Source organism: Gallus gallus, chromosome 9 (genome assembly GCF_016699485.2).
Source record: "Gallus gallus isolate bGalGal1 chromosome 9, bGalGal1.mat.broiler.GRCg7b, whole genome shotgun sequence".
Lineage (NCBI taxonomy): Eukaryota > Metazoa > Chordata > Aves > Galliformes > Phasianidae > Gallus > Gallus gallus.
Window position 1 is genome coordinate 11,901,848 of NC_052540.1, and position 13,506 is coordinate 11,915,353.

At 38.8% G+C, this 13,506-nt stretch overlaps 1 long non-coding RNA gene across 1 annotated transcript in view; it reads right to left on the reverse strand.

Annotated features, from left to right (window-relative positions):
* Positions 1–352: 352 nt before the first annotated feature.
* LOC121111543 overlaps positions 353–13,506 on the reverse strand; it is a 151,395-nt gene continuing 138,241 nt past the window's right edge. The window contains exons 5-7 of the long non-coding RNA XR_005862121.2: positions 4,583–4,757; positions 1,645–1,828; positions 353–524 (exon numbers count right to left, since the gene is read on the reverse strand). This is a non-coding gene — a long non-coding RNA (uncharacterized LOC121111543). The remainder of the gene's footprint in view (positions 525–1,644; positions 1,829–4,582; positions 4,758–13,506) is intronic.

The following is a 13,506-nucleotide window of genomic DNA, read 5'->3' on the forward strand; positions in this document are numbered from 1 at the left end:
ATCCCAGTCTCAAAATTTTGGTCATCATGCTCAACAAGAAGAATTTTCACGTAGGACAGTGTGAAGCCCAGTCAGATCTCAGCTTACCCTGCATCACTGTGGAGTTAGCAAACATCTGAAATCAGGGGAAATTATGTACATGAGTAACAACGCTAAAAGTCTTATCTTTGGAAGGTTATTTAACACTGAGTAAAAGAAGCACATTAAAGTAGTTAAATAGATGATACTTTATGGAGAATGTAAGAGGTAGGGAAAGAAATCAAGACATGACATCACTGGGATGATCACTTGAAACTACAGACATCCATTTTCCAAACACGGAAGAAAGAAATGGGCATAGCCTCACCTTTATTTTCCAGGCAAGATGGAGTATCCTTATGCTGCATCACAGCCAAACTGTTTCCTTGCATTTCATCATTACATTTCCATTTTTCTCTTTCCACAACTTGGCAAGATCTCTTCATGTTCCTGCAAGTTCTGTGATCCTGAACACTGTCAGCTCACTCCAAGGCCATTTAGTTAACCTAGAAACATATTTTAATGCTTACACTGAGAACTCCACTCCATGAGGAGTTAAACAAATACATTATTTTACAAATGTCTATTTACTAACTTTTGTCCATAATTATACACAGACTATACATCCTGGCTCAGTTACATCAAAAGGCACTGCTCATACTCTAAGTTAAGAGGCAGCAGGTGAGGGATGAGGAATCTTCTGCAGAAAACAACCAATCATCAAGAAGTTGTCATTGCCTTGTGAAGCTCAGAAGGGAAGGGCAGAGTTTGGGTGGCTAAAGCCCTCTTCCACCTTCACTTTCGTGGATCTGATGTCCATATTGCATGTGCTGTAGAAGCTTGAAAGAAAACATAGCCACCCAGCTTCTCAACTCTCCACAGGCCTTATACTGCACACACAGTTTTATCACAAACTTTCATTTTATGACTGCACTCCTGAGCGTGTGCCATTGTGTGCCCTGAGGTCTTCACTGTTCCTTCATCAAACCAAGCAGCTGTCGAAATATGCCTCAGCTCTGTCCAGCACACATTCCCCAGCTTTGTCTTCCAAGGAAAAGGAGGGGAGAATGACCAGTGGATGCCAAGGTCTTGCTCCAGTGAGGAGCTGGGACCTGGCCAAGGACAGACTCCTGAGTTCTCAGTGTAAATGTAGACTATGATACCATTGAAATCCTCAGAAAATATCGCAAGTTATTTACAAGCTGACTTCAGCTCATCTGCACCCGTATAAATATGAAGGAAGTGTGCTGCCTTCAGTAGAATACTTCTAAGTCTAAGCCAGTACAATTTGAAGCAGAATTTTGCCATTTAGATAGTAAGCAAAATGTGCTACCCTAAAAGTACAGGCACAAAGTGCCTAGACACAGAGAGAATCATTCACAGATCTGACCTACAGCTATGAATTTACATAACCCAAAGCTAAGTCCAAATCTGAGATATTTTAAATAAGGGAAATTAAGAAAAGCTCTAGGATTCACACTATGTTGTGTGGGGTGAGGTTTTCTCAGCCTTCCTGTCTCACCTTGCTTAATGGCAAATTCAAATGGAATCCACACAAACACTCTTCAAGTGTGTAAAATCCCATGCCTGTGCCCACAGGAGTTTGTGTTGGTGACCCTCACTCACCTGTACTCTTTGAGCTCCGTGTTTGCAGGTGGTCCTCCTGGCTGTACTCCACTTGCAATTCAACCAGCAGGGTGCAGGGGGGAGAGTGGGAGCCCCAGTTCCTCTCCCCCACAGCACTGTCAGACTTGCACAGAATCTGAGTCACCCTCATGCCACTCATGCTTCCACAGGGCATGTCCATTTCCTGAAAGATGCAGCAAACTTCAAATGCTGGAAGGGTTCAAGCTACTCTCGTTATCTCACACAAAATATTATACTCAAGAAAAAATTGTGTTCAAATTCTGGGCTCAGGTAGGTAATGACATCTATTGAGACTGTTTAAAAAAAGAAAAAACAACAACAAACAAAACTGCCAATTCAAATATGCCTGCATTTGTTCAAGAAGAATGATGACAGTCACCAATATATGCACATTTCATGATCTGTTGTTCACAGAGATCTCAAGAATCTGTGAAGAGATTATGCTAATCATTTATGAATGTCTGACCCTGCTAAGCTTTACATTTGTAAACCCAAGCAACTCAGGGACTGCTGAGACTGTTACCCAAGCTAGACGAGAAGGTCAGGTCCACATTACCTGAGCTGTGTAACGTCATTTGTCTCTGCACGATCCAGAATAGATTTTTCCTTGTACAGGAAGAACAGCTGTTTAACCCTATCAACAATATATTTACATGTAAATCCTTTGAGATAATCCAGATTTGGCTGCAAAGGCCTATACTGATCTCCAATGGAAAGCAAAAAAAGCAAAAAAAAAAAAACCAAAGTAGCACAAAGAAAGGCACCACTGGAATGCCCACAGGAAAGCAGCAGACCTGGTACTTCCACCACTTCAAACAAAAAATTCTGTTTTGCAAAAAACAAACAAACAAATAAACAAACAAACAGTCTCTCTTCTGTAGTTCTAGACTCAGCAGATCATTAGTTAGGTAAAGATCTTTTGATCATTAACAGCTCCTTGGTAAGATGTTTCCCACAAGGCTAATGATGCTCTAAGTCACTTTTGTTTCTTTTCTTCAGCTTTCCTCTCTCCAAGTTAAAACTCATGCAAAACAAAACAGTGCTGCTGAGCTCTGTGGCATGATGGAGGAAGAGTCTGTGGCACCCTAAGGCCTGATAGTATAATAATGTTACCAAGAGAGTGGGGCAGGGAAACATTCCCGTGACTGCTTGGCAGGGTTTCACAACTACTTGGAATGTGTGAAGGTAGCTTCATATCTATGAATATTGCATAGTCAGATCCTCTGCTCTGTTCTGAGATCTTAAATAATATTCCAGATGGGGACAAAAGTATAAATATTTCGGCACTAAAATCGCAGGGGTTTTAAACATTATAAATTTAAATACTTGGATCAAGTTATATCATCTAGTAGGCTTTAAGACACAAAGCACCACATGGCAAACAAGGGAAGAGTACAGCCAGCTCCCTTTACTGTCTGTGCTGCCCGAAATACAGGGAGGATTCCCACCCCTTTAAAATTTGGTAAAAGTGACTGCATTGGGAAATGCAAAACTCATTCTCACAACTCAGTGAGGTTCTGCAGAGGAAGTCTAAACCTAAACACACGGCTAGAGTGGGTTTCAGTGGGTGTCATGGCCAAAAATATAGAAAGTGATTATTCTTTGAGTCTTCTGAAAGATTTGGAGGGAAACAGAGTACAAAAGATCAGGACAGTTCCCTAAGTTGCCTGGATAAAATCCAGGCCAACTCCCAGTTGTTTGGATCTCTGTTTACCCTTGCAAATCAAAGGAGACAGTTCACCGGCGAATCCATTGGTTCGCTGTATTTCAGAATGTTATTTCAGCTGGAGACTCAATGGACAAACTTTGAGCAGTTCTGCAGCTGCAATTGTGTATTATATCTTAGGTTTTTAATGACAAAGTGGCAGTGTATCCTTGAGAAATTATATTGAGGTGGTATTTCTGTGTTGTATTCAGATGATCAGAGTAATAAAATAATAGTTTTCTATTGTCTGAATTCTTGTTGAATGAAACAGCTCATTTCCTTGCCTCTACATGAAGAGAAATAAGGTATTTTTCCAGCATTTGGCACCAAAAGAGCATTTTTTAGAATTATTCTAGTTATGGTCCCATCTGCATCCTGTTCCACTGTTACTGCAAAAAGGAAAGAGAAACAGAACTGCACAATGACAGAGGAAGGACAAGCGGACAAAAACCCATACTTTTAGTGTTTCCATCTCTCATCTATGAAAACAGATTTCTAAATATAACCTTGTTTGAGAGTTTGAGAAAGCACTGAAATTTGTTCTATTGAAATCATAGTCTGGTCACATTGCTAATTCAGCAAGCCAGCATCACTTAAATTACAGTTATATGATGCGCTCTTAGGAAAAGTAGGTTATGCACAGTGAAACTTGATTTTAAGTGGGAATGCAGTAGTCAATCTAGTTGGGAAAATTATTCATTGAGGAAAAGTTGCTTTTAAAAGCCACACTGTCTAGAGGAACAGATAGAACGCTATCTTTTAGACAATTCTATCACAGGCCTTAATAGTAGTCAGTACTTACCAAGCAGCTTTTTGCAACAAAATAAACATTACCCCCATTTAGGTAGATTACAAACAGACCAGTCACTGCAGTGCCCTCTGTTTTTCACTCATCTCTTAAGTTGCAACTTCCATACTTTCATGGTTAAACTCTTTCTCCATAAAAGATTTGCCTGTTGCTATATTAAAGCCTTTGTATTGTCGTACTCCACCGGTAGGTTGTATCAACTTGCTGCACACATGGAGAACTAAGTTTAACCAGGTTTGTGCCAAGTAAGGCAGTGACATTAGCGTCAGTGCTGATGACTTTGTGACCTTGGTGAAAATATACTGAGCTTAGAACTAAAGATATGAAGTGCTTCATGAACATCGAAGCATTTCTTCACTGTAAGGGAGAAATATAGCCTAGTGCTTAACAGAACCTTCTCTTACCCCTCACCCAGAAGCACCTGCAGCTCTCCATATGGATGGATCTTCAGTCTTCTCAAAACAACCACCACACAGGTAAGTTTTCCAGGAACTTTTCAAGTCAGCACAAAATTATTTATCCAGAGTTATCCAGAGGAAAACGTATAAAAGGGTTTCAATGCAGTACACCCTTTCACATCTAGGAGAAGAAAACAAACATGTTCCAGTGAAAAGCAACGATTTTCTTAAACAGTCAGGTATGTGCAGTGCTTTGCTCAGCTGGCTGGGGGTGGGTCACCTGCAGAGGAGTTTGGAGGGTCTCTCTAAGAACTTGGAAGTTAGGATTAGAAATCCGTCTGATTTAAGAGGGGGTTTTTAAGCAATTAACTCCACAAGTGAACAAAAGTGAAGCACAAAGAAGCACTAATGAGAAGAGATCATTAATGCAATCCATCCACATTCTCCATCTATATGCTCATTACCTGCTGACAACAGCAGTAGGATTTGCCCATACGAGGGAATGGACCAAAATAGCTGTTGCAGAATAAGCCATTCAATAGCCTTCTGGTTGTCTCTGTGTGGACACTGTAGGAATAATTAGTGCACTTATTCTGCTCTAGAATAATCAGTGCACTAATTATTCCAGACTAAAGTATCCTTTATTCCCAAACACTTTGTCCACAAGGGGAGCTATTGTGAAGTAGCTGCACTCTGTGCTCCATTTCCATGTGTAAGGACATGCTCTGTGCTGCAGGAATAACTGCACACCCAGACTGTAGGAGCAAAGCAAATTATAGGCAAGTTTTGACTCTCCCAGCAGTCGTGCTGATTTGCTGAAGGAAGTGAATATATGGAGTTGTTGTGAAAGCAGGATTCAGCTGTATGGCAGTCAATGAGCTCCTCTTTCACAAGCTTGTCCATTATAAAAACTTTTCAGTCGCATTTGAATCCAAATTTACTTAATGGCTGTAGCATACAGGAGGTGACAGGGCAGATGAGACTGTTCCATTCTTTTGCAAAGTGTGAAATGCTGAAATTGGATAAGCATATTGTATAATTAGCTAATTTGATGGGGTAGATTTATCCAGTCTACCTATCAAGAAACACCACTGGTGTAGCAGTTTTTCATGATGCAAGGCAATTAAACTGGAGACCAGTATGCCCAGAAAGTGACCCCACTAAGCATTTCAAATACTTTTAAGATACAGGAAGGAAATGCTGGTGTTAGGTTTTACTAAACTGAGAGAAGAATCACAATGCCTTGCCCTACTCTCCTTAAGCCTGTCAACATGGCAGAGTACAACCAAAGGCAGATTCAAATTTCCAACCTTTTCTTTTAAATTCTCTTTCTACTTTGTGAAATTGGATACAAGATATTTGCATGCAATAAATAATACTCTTCTTTGTTTCATACAGTTTGCTTTGTCTCAACATCCATCTCACCAGAATAAAAACAAATGCTGTTTGGGATTAATTTCACAGTAAATGGCATTATTGTTCAGCACATATTTTCAGTAGTCATGGGATGTTATCTGTTGGGGTTTTACTGATCTCTACACAGTCTGGCTAAGCTCTAAGTTGCTGTCTGATATTTCTCAAAAGAGATTCATTGCCTCGAAGCTTCCAGCCCCTTCTCACAGTATTACTTTGCAATTCATTCATCAGACTTTGATCTAGAAGTTTATTTACTCCAAGATACACTCTTTGCCATTACCTGTCCCAAATTTATTGTAATAAAATGTTATGCAATCTGTTGGAAACTGACTAGATTACACTGACTTTTATCATATTGTATGCCCAGAGTTCTGCTTAGAAAAAATGTTATTAAAGAGTTCCTTAGTGGAAGAAAATACAACACATCTGTAGCTCCAAAAAGCTCTGCTGATGGATTACCAAAATAATAGAGCAAATTTGATTTGTGACAAATACCATCTATTCTATTTAATGCTCAAAAGACAGCTTTTAGTTGCTAGCGATTCCCATAATAAGTTTTTCCTCAATTAGAGATTCTGTTCATTTACAAGATGGATGCAATTAGAAATACAAGATGTTCTGTATTCTTAGCTAAGTCTGTTATTATCCTGTGCTTCTTATGTAGCAGTTCTACCCTGAATTGAACTAAATTATGAGTTAAGAACTGAAAACACTGCCACTTTTACTTCTTGCTGCCCGTTTCTTTATAAATAAATACTTTAAATTACAAAATTGTTCCAGAAGAAATAGGAATTATGTTGAAAGTACCCCACTGCTGCTGTAACAGTTTCAGATTTATTGAAACCTTCTCACTGTATTACAATAGCTCCTGCTGTTTTACCTGGACTACAGCAATCCCAGACTCCAGCCTTGTAGTATTTTTAATATTTAAAACCATCTGGGGAAAAAAAAAAAAAAAACCTTAAAAAAAAACAAAACCAACATTCTTCTATCTTCAAGTTTTTGATTGGAATCAGAGCGGAAATGCTAAGATGAAAATTCAAGATGTCCCTTTGTCATTGCTAGTAGGTTGGCTAAGAGCCCCACAGCAACATTCAGTTTTGCACTTACCCCTGATTTTAAAGGATCTAATTTTATTTTATTGTATTTATTAAGGCCAACTCTAGCACAGCAGCACAGAAGATACAGTGAGAGAAGAAAAAATTTTAGTATTAAAACAGCATTGAACTTGGAGAGACACACTTCCCCAACTGCAGCTATCCTACAGCTAGAGATGTGCTCTTACAGTCATTCATATGAGGAAGTTTCACATCAAATTTCTTGATCTTATTGTCATGATCATTAAAGTGAGAATACAGGCTCTGGAAATTGCATTTAGTGTTGTATGAAAGCATGCTGAAGTTTCAAGTGTTCGCATAATTTCGCTATCCTATTGCTTTAGCACGGAATCATTCTTATTTCTTTTTGGACAGATAAAGAATTTTAAAATGAAAGCTATGTGATGACCCACCTCCTTCCTTATATACATACAAACCTCTGTGCTCAAACTGTGCCAGGAATTTAGAATACTTTGTTTTAAATTGCTTCTTCTCCTCTCCACCCCATGTACATTTACGTACATATACCCATTTAAAACGCATATCAAAAATGTAGATTACAAACATTACAGACTATAGCAGTTCTATTCACCACTGCTTCACAGATAACAAAATATAACAAAAATATAATGGTTCTGGGTGAAGTAAGGTACCAACTTTGGTTTTACATAATAAGTAAGTCCAGAGCAACTTCTGGTGCATCAAGAGTAAGTGACAGCATTTTCTATTTTTACTATTTAATTCTTTGCTATTTGTTAAGCACTCTTACAAGCTACGCATGGAAGACAGAGAAAACCAGCTATAAATACTTAGTTTTTAATCCAAGCCAGCACCTTGTGATCTGAAGCCAAGTGCTACCCACTCATTGTAATTGCCTGACTGAGGTCAAAGGATTATTTACTGGTCTAAACTGGTCCCAAAAATAACTAAGAGACCTAAATGATATTCAGAGATAGTTCCAAAACAACCTAAACAAAACCAGATTGTCTGTCTCACCAATTGTTCACAAGGAGAAAAGCTATCCACAACCCACCAAATTCTCTCTTTTTATTTTCATTGTTGACAAACTGTTTTTTTCACGAAGACAAGGGCAGGCAAACCAACCACCAGATGGTGAGCTCAAGCAAACACATTTAACAGTACCTGAAATTAAAAGTCCTTGACTTCTGGAAAACAGTAAAACAAAATCAGTGAAATGGACAACTGCAAACAAGATCCACAAAGGTGATCACTGTGCAAGCTGAGATCAGAAGAAAGTGGAAAAGGCCCAGGATAGTTATTTAGGCAGTGAATTTTGTTATAAATTACATATGCAAAGCAAGTCCTGAAAATAGGCAGCTTTTCATGCCAGGGGAACTGTGAGCCGGTATATAAAATTTATACTGAATTTGTCAGAGGTATTTTCACTATGACGATATTTATTTGTTTGTTTGTTTTTGACATTATTGCCACTGTTCTTCATTGATACTCCATTTCCAAAGCATTACAGAAAGCTTTCTGTGTTCCATCCCTTGCCACCTTTGCAGATGCATTCACAGTGTTACGCATTACTGAAATTAGCCCTTCATGAGATCCTGGCAGTTTAGAACAGCCTCAAGCAGAGAAAGAGATAAACACATATTTGTATAACTATGAAATGCCTCAGTTGAAGGTAAGCAAAGAAATTAGACTTGGAGAGTTCATAAGGGGAATGCAGATCATAAAATCAACAGACTCCCTGAGATAAAAATAATGACCAAGCACTTCCAGCCTGCAACACACTGAAGATCATACAAAATGAGCTTGGCAAAGCACAATACACAAAACAGTCATTTGCAAACATCAAACCACGCTCAAATCAGGGAACCATTCCATATAACCTCACAGATTCAAGATTTGTTTTCTGGTAGACTCACAGTGAATTTCCAAATACACTCTCCAGACAGACCCTAACACAACCTCTGCTTACAAGTTAGGCTCCTTTACTATTTGGGTTTCTTTCTTAAACCCAGTTTCCTGCCTATGATTTAGAAAGTTTTAAGTCTTTCTAAGACTTCTCTATGTAATAAAGGGATTTTCCTCTTCATCATTCAAAAGCAAGCCATGCCTTTGAAAACCACTGTTCCTCTACATCATTGCTGTCAAAAAAGTAACTCAAGCAGCTGCAGTAGCATGACTCCAGACATTCACTTGTTTAACTAAAACAAACATTCAGCCTTTGGAAAAATCAGGTGGTCCTAGAACCCGCACACCCCTCCCCCCCCCATCTATTTTGAAGCTGTTACTGAACTTGACAGATGTAACTTAAAGAAACATCTAGATTGTGTCAGTATGAAGTCTGAGAAAGAGATAAGCCTTCAAGTTCATAGAGGAATCCAGGTTTTGTCTCTTAAATGCCAGAGAAAAACATTCTCTCAGGATAGATTATCCTGCAGACCGTGATTGTAGAGGTTGGTTGTAGCAGGCACTTCTGGTTCCAGTTATCAGACCAAATGGACTACTTGTGAAATAAAATGGGTTCTTGTATGCACTATGTTTGAGTATGGATCTAAGAAGCAAATGACCTTGTAAAATTACGCTCTTCCCTTTGACAACTAATACTGCTCATAATTCTATGAACAGTCCAAATTAAAGATCAGCTGATGTCCAGATGTCCCACAGATTTGTTACCACGAGAGAGTAAGAAGACAACAAGGTTCTTTGCTATGCCCTTCTACAGCACACGAATACAGAAGGACAGACGAGGTGAGGGAAAAGCAGGACCACGGCTGAAATTCACCCAAAGTTTTGGCCACCAGAGCTGGCTGCCTATACAAACAGAAAGATTTTTCATCCCCTGAAGTGGTGCAGCAAAGGGAGGACTTCTCTGGGCTGCCAGGACCCCTAGTAGGGCTTCTGAATTTTGAGGCATGATTCCTCAAGGCAATATGACTAAAGGGATGCGGCTCCCTCCAGTGCAGGGTTCTGCTTAAATGCAACACTGAGTCCTGGAAAAAGATATTAACTCATTCCTCATTTGAGCTGCCAAATGTACCAGGAATACCTGGCAGCAGCTCCCTGCCATGCTGCCAACCATTCTAGGTACACAGCCGGCTAAACCCAATGATTTCAGGAGAACTCAGAGGATTCGCAGCACAGCAGCAGTAGCTGTGGATGAACAAAAACATTTGATTTCTTTGCACAAATTTCTGTCCCAAAGTGGAGGGGAGCCCACAAAGGCACAAACCTGCAGTGTTAACAACTGTCCTCTATGGCCCAAACCAATGCTTAACTCTCTTTATAAATTAGAGAATTAAACAGCTGATACCAAGCAATTGCCTCTCCTATTCTCAGAACGTTTTATGTTCACGTCACAAGCAATCCTGCAAAGTCTTGATAGATATATTCATTATTTATGGTCTGCCATAATTATATTGAGTACTTATATCTTAGCCTGCAGGAGGCAGTGTCATGTGCGAAAAGCAGAACTTGTCAACACTAATGAACATTTGTAGAGAATTTTGAAAAACTATCATTTCCTTTAAAAAAAAAAAGAAAAGCAGAATGGCAAGAAGTTTAGTAAGGACTTCTGGTCCTGGGTAAAACTGGGGAAGGGTGCCATAGATTTTAAACATGAACTTTTACACTGAAGATTTCCAGATTTTCACTTAGTTTAGTGAGACATTTTCCCCTCTACAAAAAGAAAGATTTTGCTAGAACATTTTGATAGGATTAGTTAAGACAAAAGACAAAAGCAGTAGACCAGACAATTTTCCTGTTAAATACACGGCATTAAACAGTATTGTTACAGTAAATACCCAAATCACCAGTCGTAAAATCCTGGCCTCCTCTGAGTTTCCCTAGAAGCTACCACAAGGTCCAAATGGACCATGATGCCACTCCGAATGTTCTGGGATTTGAAGTATCAATATGTCAGCAGATAGGACCATGCCGGTGTTAGAACTCTGACTTGCGATCTAAGAGCTAAAGAGACTGTTTTGCCTCAGCCTTTTTCCATGTTTTGGGCAAGTTGTCTAATTCCTCTGCAGCTCAGATATCATTGGATAAAACAGATCTCCACTGTATGAACGGGTCTTTCCCACAGGATAACACAAGATGCTTGAGTCTGTGATAATACAAGATACCGTAATGCTCTTGCTATGAAAACTCTTGTGTCACAGCACCCAGCTTGACTGAGGAAGCAAACAAAAAAAGGGAGAGAGATTTACAGTTTTTTGTTAAAATTTATGACAATCTCTGTTATTTGTGAAAAGGGAAGTTTCACATATCTTAAACGAGATAGTGTAAATTTGAATGCCAGTACCAAAATAAGTGAGCTTCAGCTTCGGTGAGTTACTGTGCTTATGGGATTGAGTGGGATCTCCCACATCTTCATGCAGCACAGCTGAATTCTAAATCAGAGTTTGGCTGCAAATGGCAGTCATGGGGTAGTTACACAGCTGTGTTATCTTCCAGATTTTTCCCCACCACATAAGACCGGGCCTTCTTTCAGCTCCTGCTTGTGCTGCTCCCCTGCTCTTAGTTCTTTGACCACTCTCAGACTAGTTAGCCACCACTCACTACCATATAATACCATATAAATGGCCTCATTTTAACATTATAAATGTTAACATGATAAATTTGCATGTAGATCTCTCTTGGCATTTTTACTAATGCAATTTCCAGAACTGAAAAAAAGGAAAGTAGCTGCTTATCCTATAAACAGCAAGATTGCTATTGTTGTATAAAAAACCCAATGTATAATCTGCAGGGATTATAGAAAGAAACAAGTGTTAAGGTCTAGCAGTATGAGAAGGCAGAGGTTCAGAGAGCATGGTACCCTACGGCTGTGGTAGAAATGATGCACACCAAGAAACTGGCAATGCCAGTACGTCTTCAAATATAAATGCTCAGCTTTGAACTGAATTAGTGGAGAGAGATCTGATAAAACAGACACTGAGCAAAGGCTGTGCAGGGAATACCAGACTTAAAGTTTCAGCTTTTTGAAAGTCTGCTAATTTGTGTTTGTTGGAACAATGAAAGGCTGGGCTTGAAAAGATATTTAGAACTTAAAAGCTAGAACTGGACTGTCTACATTTCATTCTCTATTAACCATCAGTAAGCATACTGCACAGACACAACCCATGAAACTAATAATAGAGAGAAATTAATTAGATGACTGTATTTCAATCATGGGGTTTTCTTGACATTTTATACCAAAGGCATGCAGCTCAAGCAGTTTGTAACTGACAGCAATGCCATGAAATTGCACTACAGCCTTGATGATTATCCTCTTCATTATTTTTATAATATATAAAGAGATAAAGTACAACACATCCCTTTCATTTTGTAATAGTATGCAATACAGTGAAAGTAGCTGAAGGAGGATGTTTGTCTTACAATGCTACAGTTTAAATCAAGTGACAAGGAAAGAAGTATCACTTTAATGATGCACAGAGGAAAATACTACAAGCAGCCATCCATTATATAATTATTCTGTGCAAACTGTAAACTTATGGGATAAATATATACACCTCAAACTTTTGTACCTTCCTTCCTTTCCTTGATTTTATAGGAACATCAATGACAACTCACCAGAAAGAACAATATATATTAATCTCATTTTTATAAATTTCTTTCTTAAAAACTGGTGTCAAAACTTTCTTAAGACTGATGATAGAGAAACAGTCATTTCTTTTTCATCCAGCAGAGACAAATATTTCTGCACTACACAAGCCCAGAAAATGAATACAAGCAGAAAGAGTACCTTTTGCTGCAGATGGAGACATGAAAGGACCAAAGACCTTATCATATATGTGAGATCCTCCAAAATAATGCCCTCTATTTATTTCCACAGAAATTAAACAGATACAAAGAGCACAATAACACTATTTGATAGAGCCAATTGTCAGCTACAAAATACTATTTTTCAACATAGTCACCATTATTAGCTGATTCATGTGGACAAGCTGATGGAGATGTTCTTCATTTTGTGGTGTCACAGCTGTGTGTGGCCATCCAGAACATGGCTTGTCTTTCAAATCACTGTCCCTGAGCAGGATATTCTCTTGGTGTGACACCTATAAGAGATTTATTCTTTTTTTTTTTTTTTTAGTGTAAGCAACATTGGCTTCTTAAACAGAATGTTCTTATCCTAATAACATAATATGTGCTTCCTTCTGTAGACTGCAGTCTCCAGTAGAAGAACTGGATTTTTAATTTACCCATACACTTCCACAGTCACAGAATGCAGCCTTGGTTCATATTTGCCACAGTATAAATACATTAACTACAAGGATTTATTCAGGCTCATTTTTGATTTTTGGATCATCTTTATGGCATGCTTGCATGTGGGCACTGTGCCACCTGCCACATCAGTCAAAATTTCTCAGAGGTTTTGCCCTATCCAAGTTTTAAATGAATCAGTTAAAACTTTGTGGGGGAAAAAAATTGGCTGTT